The 13,105-nt window shown below is 31.4% G+C and overlaps 1 pseudogene; it reads right to left on the minus strand.

The window, feature by feature from the left end:
- Positions 1-1,705: 1,705 nt before the first annotated feature.
- Positions 1,706-5,021, minus strand: LOC115712381 (phenolic glucoside malonyltransferase 1-like; annotated as a pseudogene).
- Between the last annotated feature and the right edge of the window lie 8,084 nt (positions 5,022-13,105).

Raw genomic sequence — 13,105 nt, forward strand, 5'->3', positions numbered from 1 at the left:
TAAACCGTCCTAACAAAACCGAAAAAACTAACCAAATCAAACCAAAATTCAAACCGTCCAATTAATATATCAACATCTCCAATATCCTAGAATATACTCTACCAACAAATTCAAATTTTGGAGCTCCATAGTGAGGCCTCGACAATCTCATAATCTCTCAAGAAATTGAAGTTGCTTACCATCTAGTTGAGCCTATTCAATTCCAAACACGAAACCAAAGAACCCATACATAAAGCTAAGAACAGCATCTTGAGAATTAAAAGAACACACTGTTAAGAATCTTTATTGAACTTGATTATATTTAGTACATTATGAGCTTTAAGTATTTAATGAATGAAAGTAAGGGATATTTATAGCAAACATACCCCTTAGTACACTAGAACTAACCAATTAACTAACTCAGTTAGTCAATTAACAATATTAACTAACTGATCCTTATTAACAATTTATTATAAAAGCCTACCTAGACTAATTGCAAAGGCATACAAATACAACAATTCTCCACCTTGCCTTTGTAATTACTTGACTTAGGCACATAAACTTTTGTCAATCAGTAAGGGCCCGTTTGGTATGTAGGACCGGATTAGATTAGACAGACTCATTTGTCCAGTCCAGTATTTGAACATGTAGAAACTCTGGATAATTAATTAAATTACTGAAGTTTTTTTTATAATTAATTTTAATATTGTGTATATAATTAAAAATTCTCCAATATAATTTTGTGTTTTTTAGTTGGATTGATATTAAAAAGACAAATAGTTAATTAGTGTATATATGATAACGTAATGTAAATTATTAACTATAATATTTTTGGTTGTAGTGATTTTAAAAAAAATAAATAATATCTTTAGTAGTTGTATTAATTTAGATTTATCTTAAGATCAAGGGCTCAAGTTCCCATAATGTCATTTTTCCTTTTAAACATATGCAATTTTTTTTTTCAAAAAAAAAAAAAAAACAAATTTAATACGCTTATGATTAAGTTAAACTACAATTTTATTATTAATTATAATTTTTTATTTTATGTAATATTAATAACTACAAATTCTCATATTTAAAATATATATATATATATAAAATAATTTGTGGCATAAATACTTAAATTCAACACCCAATTATAAATAACTTAAGTTATATTTTCAAAACCTTACTACTCCATAAATATAAGCAACCTAGAGTTTAAGATGCATGTTTACTATTAAGCAATTGGAATCAATAATAAAAGAGTCATTCTTTTATATTTGTTTAGTTAATTTATCAAATTTAAGAAAATGAGAACTTAATTAAATAAGGGAGAAAAAAAAGAGAGAATTTTCTCCACTAATTTTCTAAGGAATACCATTAACGCGTTTACTAAATTGTAATTGTAATCAGAATAATCAATGGAAGAAATGAATCGGTTTAAAATAGAAAATAATTTGAAACAATATTTTATTATGTTATTTACTAAAGTGTGCGAAAAGAAAACCAGAATCATATTATTTTGTTTACATAATTGGGAAAGGTAATCGGAATGCTGACAAAATTGTCATTATTAAAACATGTCATTATTTTCTGTTCATAGATTTTTAAATGGTATATTTGTCTTTTTTTATTTTTAATTAATAAAATTAAAATAAAAATAAATTAAATTAGGAAAGGGAAATATATTCTCTATAAAAATTGGGGGAGAACCTTTGTTTTCTCCCTAATTTGTGTGGGTTACACTACTTTCTCCTTTTTTAAAATTTAGTAAACAATTGTATGAGAATCAATACCATAACATTCATTCTTATTCCCTTTTAAGAAAACATGTCATAAGAGTAATGACTTTTATTTATTTTTTTAATATTGAATTTATAATGATAATTTTATCCTTTAAAATATGGCTTATCCTATAGTTTAACTCAAAAGAGTAATTTAGTTAATTTAAGCATTCCGATTATATTCCCTAATAAAATAAACAAGATAAATCACTATTATTTATTTTCCAAACAATTTTAATAAATAATATATCACAACTATTAATGCAGATTATTTTTTATTTATTCAGGTACATTTTTCTATTAATTTATTTCAATTCCGAATACAAACATGAATCTAGAATGTGCTTAATAGATGTCTCCTCCATCAAAAATAATAATCTTTAGATTGTAGTAAACAAAATCAAACAATATTATTATTATGGGAAAGACCATTGTGGAAGAGGGAAGCAAAACAATCCATTTGATGCTTCTTCAAAACTAAACCAACCTCAATGCCACCACTTCCATCTCCACATTCTGCCATTGAAATAGCACCATTCTCTATTGTAACGTCCCCGCTTCAAGCCTCCATTGGGTCCTTACACCCACGGAATGAATGGCTCTTATACACGAGTACGTCACTCTGGCTGCTTCCTGGATTGATGACTGGCCCTACAGACCAACACGAGTGTTTTCAGCGTGCTTTGTCCTCACTCGCACGCTTCTGGGAAAACTTCCCGAGGAGGTCACCCATCCTAAAATTGCTCCCAAGTCGAGCACGCTTAGCGTGGAGTTCTTTCGAGATGGGCTACCGAAAAACAAGATGCACCTTGTTGATATAGGTAGTACCAATCAATCCATTTAAGCCTCTTCAACCGTGTGTAGTCCCATACCTACACGGTCTCGAATCATCCCACTTGACCTTCCCCAGGGCGGTGTGGGATTGCACGGCTACCGGTGTTTCCCCTTACGGATCACGGGACTACCGATCGTCACAATCACCCCCCCACGGGTCCGACGTCCTCGTCGACCACACTTCCGGCTGGGTCAAGGCTCTGATACCATTTTGTAACGTCCCCGCTTCAAGCCTCCATTGGGTCCTTACACCCACGGAATGAATGGCTCTTATACACGAGTACGTCACTCTGGCTGCTTCCTGGATTGATGACTGGCCCTACAGACCAACACGAGTGTTTTCAGCGTGCTTTGTCCTCACTCGCACGCTTCCTGGGAAAACTTCCCAGGAGGTCACCCATCCTAAAATTGCTCCCAAGTCAAGCACGCTTAACTGTGGAGTTCTTTCGAGATGGGCTACCGAAAAACAAGATGCACCTTGTTGATATAGGTAGTACCAATCAATCCATTTAAGCCCTCTTCAACTGTGTAGTCCCATACCTACACAGTCTCAGAATCATCCCACTTGACGCTTCCCCAGGGCGGTGTGGGATTGCACGGCTACCGGTGTTTCCCACACGGATCACGGGACTGCGGCGTCACAATCACCCCCCCTTACGGGGTCCGACGTCCTCGTCGACCACACTTCCGGCTGGGTCAAGGCTCTGATACCATTTTGTAACGTCCCCGCTTCAAGCCTCCATTGGGTCCTTACACCCACGGAATGAATGGCTCTTATACACGAGTACGTCACTCTGGCTTCTGGATTGATGGCGGCCCTACGTACTAACACGAGTGTTTTCGGCGTGCTTTGTCCTCACTCGCACGCTTCCCGGGAAAACTTCCCGGGAGGTCACCCATCCTAAAATTGCTCCCAAGTCGAAGCACGCTTAAGCGTGGAGTTCTTTCGAGATGGGCTACCGAAAAACAAGATGCACCTTGTTGATATAGGTAGTACCAATCAATCCATTTAAGCCCTCTTCAACTGTGTAGTCCCATACCTACACAGTCTCAGAATCATCCCACTTGACCTTCCCCAGGCGGTGTGGGATTGCACAGCTTACCCGGTGTTTCCCCTTACGGATCACGGGACTACTGACTGTCACATCTATAGATACCACAACTAGTTTTTTTGGCCGACCCCATCCAAAATCTGTATTGTAAAAGCCCAAACTCGACGACCCAGCTACTCCAACGTGGCAAGAATTATCAGACTCCGTCGCCGGGAAAGTCACTATTTCATTCTCTATTTCGCAATATAAATCCTTTTCTTTTCCCACACTTTTCACTAAATCACTTACTATCATCACAATAGCAGTGAATGAGTCCACCCCCTCCTTCTCCTTACAGATCACGTACTCCCTCATATCGTCGATATTGATCTTGGATACCAGACAATTGCCCAAGTCATTTTCTGGCACCGGAGGTGTCAAACGATTCCGGTAATCGGCGGCAAATAATATAAAAACTTTACTTTTAGTTTTATCTTCATTTGTTGCTTTGAGAAAACAATCGAAAATGTAAGCGTAAGTAAGAACAAAAGAAGATAAATGAAGGTTATTTGGATTTGAATTTGGCACCTTTCGACGGAGTTTATCTATATCTGATCGACTTAGTTCGAAAATGGCTCTATATAATTCATCAAGATCAGAGCTTTGAAACGATTCAAATTCAAACAGTTTTGGGTTGTTTCTACAATCTGAGGACGTTGATCCAGGATTGTTCCCTATTATATGATTCAAGACCTTCATTTCAAACCCAGATGGGTCTTCTATAACAGTCCGATCATAAAAGGGTGTAAGCTTCTCCGGCAACAATGGCGGCAATGGGGAATTTTCTTGAGATGATAAGTAAGCCCACGATTTCATAAACATAGCTGCGGATTTCCCATCTACAAGACCATGATGGGTAGTGAGGCCAATACAAAATCCTTTATTAGGGAAAACAGTGATTTGAAGAGCCATTATCGAAACCCCTGTTTCCGAAACATGTAACGGAGAAACCAAAGGTCAAACCTTTGAGGCTTGGAAGGGTTTGTTTCCAGAAAGGGTGTCAAAGTCAGCATTGGATTCGGCGATTGAGAGTGAAACGACGTCGCCTGGTGTGTAAAGAGCGATTGGTTTGGGGGAATGTTGAGGCCATGTTAGTTTTCCGGCTAGAGGTAAAAAGTGTTGGAGTGTGAGAGAGAGTGAGTGTTTGAGTTTTGGGAGAAGAGAGTTTATGAAAAATGTAGTGTCTTTGGGAAGAGAATAGAAGAATAGAGTTTGGACTGGTGGGAATTTGAACCAATTGATGTCGAAGCTGGTTAATGGGAGAGTGAAGTTGGTGGTGGTGGTGACACTATATGGAGCCACATGGGAGAGCTCGAGTATTTTGGGTGAGACCATGGCCATGGCTGAGTAGTGAGTAGAGAGTAGAGAGTAGTGAGTACTGAGTAGTACATACAAACAACTTATAATGTATATATAGTAGCTAAATTGTTATCATCCTACGTCTAATAATAATTGCCACTATATGGAGCCACATGGGAGCTCTCCCCGAATTCAAAACAATGTATGATGTGATCTGTAACAAACAGATCTGGAGCTCTCCCCGAATCCAAAACAAGGTATGATGTGATCTGTAACAAACAGATCTGGAGCTCTCCCCGAATCCAAAACAAGGTATGATGTGAAAATTTTAAAAAAAACCTCATGAATAATAGATCTACGTTATATATAGTTGCATTTTGGTTGATTACTGGTTTCCAATGTGGAATATATTTTTTTTAAAAAAAAACAATAAGAAGAGAAAATTTGAATTAAGGGATAACAAGTTACGTATAAGTTTGTTTATTTTTTTGTTTTGGTTGCATTATAGTTGCATTATCGTTTTATGATAGTTTATATATTATGCAAGTAGCAAAATCATAATAAAACTACAAAATAACTGTAAACAAACTAAAATACAGAAAAAAACTCTTTGAACATCAACATCCATGATAAATCAAATTGTTACCCATTGATGATATAAAAATGGACAGGAAATAACTAGACAAAAACATATTCCCAAAAAAAATACATACAGTAGATCAAATGAAGAAACTGAAATGAAAAAGAATAAAACATCTGAAAAAACAAAAACAGAAAAAAAAAAAAAAAGACAACAAAATGAAACCGTTTTTAAGACTAAACAAACGAAAATGAAAAACCCATAAAAAGAACAAATAAATTAAACTAAAAAAAATAGAAGCCCTAAAAAACTAAACAACCAAACGAAATGCTAAAATAAAAAACCTAGAATAGTAAAATCGAAAAACACAAGACACACAAATGGCAAATACAAACAAATTTCAAATAGGGGCGAAACCAAAAAGAAACTAAAATCAAAACTTATACCGAAGACTAACTCCATCTTGATCATTTTTTTGAGCATCATCTTGAGGAATTTTTTCATGGGCAGCCACCTTTGATTTCTTCTTTGAAAGATCTCGTCCACGTTTCGACAATGGAGGAGCAAAATCAGAGTCATCCTCCTCAACAACAGGTCGTTTACCCTTGTTTCTATTAGCTAAAGATTTCAACTCCATTTTAGAATTTTTTTTTTTTTTTTGAACAGGGGAATGAGTTGATGAAGAATGAGTTACAACCATATTTATATATAGATTAAGAAAAAAATAAAAAAAGGGAAAACTGTTAATGGGAGTTGAAAAAAATTTGAAGAACAAAAGGAAGAGGGAAAATGGAGTTGGGATTGTGGAGATGTAAGTGTTCAGCTATGGAGGTTACTATTTTTTAAAAAAAAAAAATTGAAAATAAAAGAAAAAAGAAGAGAAAAAAGAGAGAAATGATGTGTTGAAATAGTAATAAAATGTAGAAGATGAGTAAAAAAGTTGGTTTAGCCATGTATAGGTATTTATGTAATAAATTTATCATTTTGGATTTTTGGTGTAAAAATTTCTATATATTACAAAATAATAATAATAATAATAAATGAACTCCAAATATTTTACGTGGTTTTAGTTAAAATTTACATGCTACACTTAGAGATATTTATTTTAATACATAGTACAATTCTTAATAAAGGTAAATAATAGTATTTTATCTTAATTCGCCGCCTATTTTTCTATGAAATCTCCCCCTATTTATAGGTGTATAGGATGATAGTTATTTTTATTAGGATCTATTTACTAGCAACTGCTCAAGAAACGTGGACATTCTCCACGTTTCATTTATATGCGCATGGGATAATATCTAATAACTACTCAGCCATCCTTTGTCTTTATCCTTTAAACGGTTATGCTGACTAAGAATATTATTTCTCCCTAAATGTGAGTTATCCTTCTTATCCGTTTTCATAGAAAAAAAAAACGCTAAGTATAGATATTCTTCTTCTTGCAGTGTCATTTATATCGTAAAGTTATTTGCGAGGTGGCTACTCTGTTGTGTAAAGAGCGAGATGGGTGAATGTAGTTATATTTTTTATGTATAAATACGTGGGTCAATGAGTTGCAAGCTCCTTAATGTCTTGTCTTGTTAGTTCTTATTGGATACACTATTTATCCGGACATTGACATATCGTCTCGTCAACTATATTATCAATAGCTATTATTCTTATCTCGTGTATGCTCATATAGCTATCGAATTTGAATATTTCTATCAATTTTAATTAATTAGAACGAGTTAATTAAACCGCATTAAATAATGCAATTTAATTATTTATATTCTTTGAGCTGATTCTTATTTCTTTTGTAAGACCCGTGTTAACTTCTGGTGAATAGCCGAATTTCATGTATAAAAGCCAAAATTCATTATCTATATCTCTTTTTTTTTTTTTTGTATTATTATAGAAGATTGGTTTTTTATTAAACAATCTTCTTAATATGGTTGCTCCTTTATAGTAGTTGAAGAATAGTAGTTGAAGAATCGGATGTATTCAAAAAGTGGTGGTTTCCAGCGACTCATTTTTCCTACCAATTTTGTTAGGTTTGACCAATAAGTCATATTATTGTTCTATATAAATTTTAGTTTCTATATTAAGTTTTATTTTAATTAAATGTATTAACTTCAATTGCTTTCTTTTTAACATATCTGGTATGTTATATATATATATATACTAGTAAAAAATTACGTGCGAGACACGTATATTAAATTTTATGTTAGGTATAATCTACTTTATTTAAAAGTGATACAATTAATAATTGAAAAAAAAAATTAGTTATTAAGTGATTATTATTATGTAAATCTAAATAATGTAATTTATAATGTTGACAATTAAAAGTAAATACTGAATGTAATATATTAGTATTTAAGAATGCTTGATAATTTAACTGTAATATGTTCTTAAGATAATTCAAAAATAAACTAAAAATTAATGTTCAAATACTAAAACAAACACAGCTTAAATGTGTGTAAAATAAAAAAGAAAATTAAAAATTAATCTCTAAATTATTGATGATTGAAGATAACATATGCCTAAAAGTTGTGGATAAGAAAAATAAAAATACTCTTAATGGGTGGACTTAGAGACAATAAAAGCATATGAAAAAAGTAAATAATTCATCTTTGTATCAATCAATGAAAACTCTAAATATAAACGACAAATAAAAGAGACATAGGGACAATAATAATAATAAAAAAAATCAACACCCTCAATTGACTCCTTAGAGGAAAAAAAATGTACATTTACAAATTCTTAATTGATTTCCACATATAATGTCAACCTGAAACATCATCTTATAAAAAACTCACTGGTAAAAATTCTCAAAAAATTATGCAAAGGGAGAGAGTGAGGGTCTCGGTATCGAATTCAAAACCTGCAATAATACGAATAATTAATTAAAAGTGAGGGAGAGATCCGAAACTCTCTTGAGCTGACCAAATTCATGTAGTCAAGTAGAGACAAATTCACAATATGGGTTTTAGATTGGCAGGGCATGAAGAATGAAAAAACTGTAATATGAGTTGAGACATAAGAATAAAGATGATGAAGAATAAAAACTATATATGCTCGCTATTATACCATAACTTTCCATACAAAATTCAAATTTCTTAGCACTAACAGATTGAATTTTTCTTAGTAATATTCAAATTATTAAAAATTATACAGTTGAAATGAACTATAGCATGAAATGCCACAAAGGCTTCATGTGTCTGGTCAAACTTCAAGATTATTGCCTCTAACACAGAATGTAATTGATCAAAAAGTGAAGAAAAGAATGAGCATTGTCAATTTAATAAAAAAGCTCTTAATTTAACGATTGATACACATGTAACAAATCCTTTAATTGAAATCTAATCAATGAAATTGTACCAAAAAAAAAAGGCAAATACCTCCATAGCGAAAATTGAATTAACAAAATAGAAATTGCAGAATAAAGAGTGGCTGAGAAAGGAAGAACCATACTTGCGAAACCCCCAAAAAAAATTATAAATCAAAATTTTACTGTCATAAACACAAGCTTTTTGAACATCCCTAATCAAAATCGAATGAATATGTGGAAAGTAATTACCTTTGGGCAGCACTTGGCGCAGTTAGAGCAGAAAATCAAGTCGACTCATCGTTGACGATTGAAAATCAAGTCGATTGAATCTTTAATTTGGGCGAATGTGCAGGTCTCGTTCATCTAAAATCGTTCACCTGTCGTCGACTCATCGTTATCGATTGAAAATCAAGTCGATTGAAGCTTTAATTTCATAAGTCAGGCATAGAATGGTTGAAGATGATTTTGATTTTCATCTCTCACCTTCTTCCTCGTCATTTTGAACTTCATGTGATATAAATTAGGGCTGCACATTTGGACCCGCACACAAGAAAAACCCGAACACCCGCCCCGACCCGATGCCAAAAAAACCGACCCTCGGAAAACCCGTATAGTCGGGTCGGGTTGTACCCGAAAATGACTGTAACGGGTTTCGGGTTCGGGTCACATATTACATAATTTCGGTGGTCGGGTTAGAACCCGTAACCCGAAAATGATAAAAATTAAAAACTGTTTTTTTTTATTAAAAAATTAATACATTAATAATAATACCTAACTCTTGCTCTTCTATTCCTTTCGTATTCCACCACCAGACTTCCAGTATTCAATGTTCATTATCATTTCCATTGAAATGTACAAGTACTAAATTACATTTAAATTTTTAAATATGTTCAACTTTCAATACATTAATAAATGTATCAATCGACCAATTAATGAATACTAGGCTATTCATATTCTAAATTTTAATCTATTACTATTAGTATTTATCTTTTTTTTTCTTCAATCTTCATCTTTCTTCATTACTGTAAATGTGTAATATCACACACAGTCACACGACACACACACAGTCACTCACCGTCCCACTCGCCACTCCCACAGTCCCACTCCCACCCACCCACGGCCGGCCACACACCCACCGTCCCACTCGACTCGTCTCGTCCGACTCACCCACACCAGTCAGCGACTGGTTCTCTTCTCCGGTAGAGTCCCATCCCAGAGGTCCAACCAATGTTAAAAAAAAAATGGTATTCTTAAAAATTAAATTGTATTTCAGCCCATAAACTAAAAATTCGGGCTCAACCCAGTAGGACCCGAACCCGAGTAAACCCGACCCGAACATAACTGACCCGAACCCGATACACCCGTAAACCCGAACACCGGGTTCGGTTGTAGATTTACAATACCCGATACCCGAAAACCCAAATCCGATGGCCCGAAAACCCGAAAATCCGACCCGTGTGCACCCCTAATATAAATTGGGAATTCTATGAGTTGGCATGCTATAAACTGTGTTTGAGATTTGAAAAAAGAAAATTATAGATAAAAATAAATTGGAGATTTAACCCCGTTAACCTCAGCAAAAAAAATTGTATAGAAAACTTTAATCAAAATTTGGGGATATACAGTTTGTTAGAGAGATATGCGGTTGTTTTCTTTTTAAATGGGTTGTGATTATCAAATATTTAATATCAATTCAAATATTAATGGGATTTGTTTTATTATTATTTTATTATATATAAATAATATTTTATTATTTTATTAAATAGAAATAAAAAGTCACCCATGAATTTCTCATAAACCAAAAATTTCAATTATATAGGCACACTTTATATAGAATATATATATAAATATAGATATATATATATGGGTGACTATTCAATGGTTACATTTTTATTGTAACCATATGGTTACATTTTTCTTTAACCTGTAATAGCAGGTTACTAATAGGTAGACTTTCCTTTTTTAGATTTAATTAATTATAATTAACTATTTTATTAAAATAATTAATTAAATAGACATTCTTTTTTTAGAATTATTTAATTATAATTAACTATTTTCTTAAATAATTAATTAAATATTTAACAAGATCTCTTTTAGCAATTAATATTTATATTTAAATCCTTACTTGAATTATTTTAATAATTAAGCCATTTAATTATAATATTTACAATAAAATTTATTTTTTTACAAAAATTAAACTTCTTTTGACACAAATTAAAATTCTCTTCTTATAATAAATTTTCAAATAATTAATTATTTTTTAATGATATTTAATATTTTGTTACAATTATATGAACTAAGTATGAGGCCTCAAGCTAATCAATCGATAACAAGTGCAGCCATTTTTTTTCTAAAAAATCCTTCAACTTATTTCATTTTTTACTTTTTAAATATTTAAATAAAAAAATTAAATAATTAAGTGTAATAATTTAAAATTAAGATTACAAGAATAATAAAATTTAAATTATGAAATTATATGTGTATAATTTTAAATTATAAAAAGTTTTGCTATAAAATTTTAAATAATTTAAGTATAAAAAAATAAATTGCTAAAAGATCTTTATATAGTAATAAATTACAAAAAATTAATTAATAATTATAATTAATTTAATTTTAAAATATAATTAATCTTAATTAAAGTTTTATAAGGAAATAAATGATTAGGTTACTTTCAGGTTTCAAGTTATTTATTATTTATTTTTATTTAATTTCCAAATTAATCACAACCATTTAATAGTAATCCAATGACTTAAAAAAAATGTAACCATGATGGTTATAATAAAAATGTAACCATTGAAACCTCTTCCATATATATATATATATTGAGTAATCCTTTTGTTCTGATTATTTACTTCTATATTTGGTTTGTTTATTTTGAGTTTGGTTGGCTTGTTTGTGCCATATTTTTAGCTAGTTTGTGCCATTTTATTTTGGCTATTTTGTACTACATTATTTGGTTAGTTTGCGGTAGATTGTTGGCTCAATGGTTTGTTGATACAAATTTTAAAAGTACTATTACAAATTTTCACAATAAATTTTAATTTTGTTTTTTAATTTTATTTAAATAAATTTAGAGATATGATATTTATATTATTTTATGTCATTATTTTTTTATCTTTTACTTGTAAGCTAATTTAGTTTTGTTACCTTTTTGACAAAATACTTAATTTTAGTTAGTATTTGATGATTTATTAAATTTGATTAATTTCTCAAATTTTATATATGGTGCAGGTTATATTGATTAGTATATTTTTGCCTTTAAGACTTAGCTCTAATAGTTGATCATAACAAATTAGTTTCGATACAACAGTGACAATCTTAATCAAAAAAAGCCTTCAAATATAAGTTTTCTTGTTAAAATAAAAATTGTGTTTTATCTTAATTTAAAAATTCAATACATTATCGTTGTATAGTGTGCTAATTTAATTTTCTCTATTTATTTGTTTTGTATGTAGTTTTGGTCAAATTGGTTATTTAGATCAAATGTCTCTTGAAGGTGGTCTCAAGTTATTTTGTCTAAATTTTTGAGATAATTTGATCTTATATAAATCGCTTTGTTTGTAGTAATTCAAATTCTGACTTTGTATATCTTTAGCTAGACAATTAGCTTGTGTGCCGGAAATTCCATTCTAATCACTCTCAAAAAAAAAGTATGACATATTTAAAGGAGTAATTTGCGGCAAAACCCCTTATGTTTTAATTTTTATATACTTAACCCCCTTATCTTTATTTTTGGTGGCAAAATCCCCTTATATTTTAATTTTTATATACTTAACCCCCTTATCTTTTTTTTGGTAGCAAAACCCCCTTATATTTTAATTTTTATACACTTAACACATTATCTTTTTTTTGGTGGCAAACGCCCTTATGTTTATTTTTCTTTGCAAATTTGACACACCAGTTAAATATTACCGTTAAATATCATCTGGATGACCACTGTATACACCTGTGTATATGTAACGGTAAAACTTCGAAGTGGATACAGTAGTTATCCAGTTAGTATTTAACGGTAATATCTAACTAAAACTTTAAATTTGCAAAGAAAAGTAAACTGAAGGGGGTTTTGCCACCAAAACAAAAGATAGACGGGTTAAGCGTATAAAAATTAAAACAAAAGCGGGTTTCGCCACCAAAAAAAAAAGATAAGGGGGTTAAGTGTATTAAAACTAAAACATAAGGGGGTTTTGCCACCAAAAGAAAGATAAAGGGGTTAAGTGTGTAAAAATTAAAACATAAGAGGGTTTTG

This window comes from Cannabis sativa, unplaced genomic scaffold (assembly GCF_029168945.1).
Source record: "Cannabis sativa cultivar Pink pepper isolate KNU-18-1 unplaced genomic scaffold, ASM2916894v1 Contig5, whole genome shotgun sequence".
NCBI classification, from domain to species: Eukaryota; Viridiplantae; Streptophyta; class Magnoliopsida; order Rosales; family Cannabaceae; genus Cannabis; species Cannabis sativa.